The sequence below is a fragment of the Papilio polytes genome, unplaced genomic scaffold (genome assembly GCF_000836215.1).
Source record: "Papilio polytes unplaced genomic scaffold, Ppol_1.0 DF821289.1, whole genome shotgun sequence".
Classification (NCBI taxonomy): Eukaryota; Metazoa; Arthropoda; class Insecta; order Lepidoptera; family Papilionidae; genus Papilio; species Papilio polytes.
The window spans coordinates 390,539-390,847 of record NW_013527915.1 but is presented as its reverse complement, the minus strand read 5'-3'; positions in this window follow the sequence as shown (position 1 = coordinate 390,847).

The window sequence follows — 309 nt, the reverse complement described above, 5'->3', positions numbered from 1 at the left end:
AGCTGTTAGTAAAATTTTAACATTTCAACCGGTTCCATAAAATTTGAGTAAAAAACTGTCGATTTTATGTAGACGGCCCATCTGTGATATAACCCGACGCTACTATAACATTCATAGTCTAAAATATCATAAAACTGGTTTTATTGAAAGTGTAAATTAAATTACCAATTCGCGACAATGTTGTTTTTTCCTAGAACCCAATAAAAAAATAATAAAACCAAAGAAATATTTTATTGTTAGTTAAAAGTCAAACAGCGTAGAACTTCGCCCAAGGCTCTTAGGTACGAGTCGACGACCCGCCGTCACCTT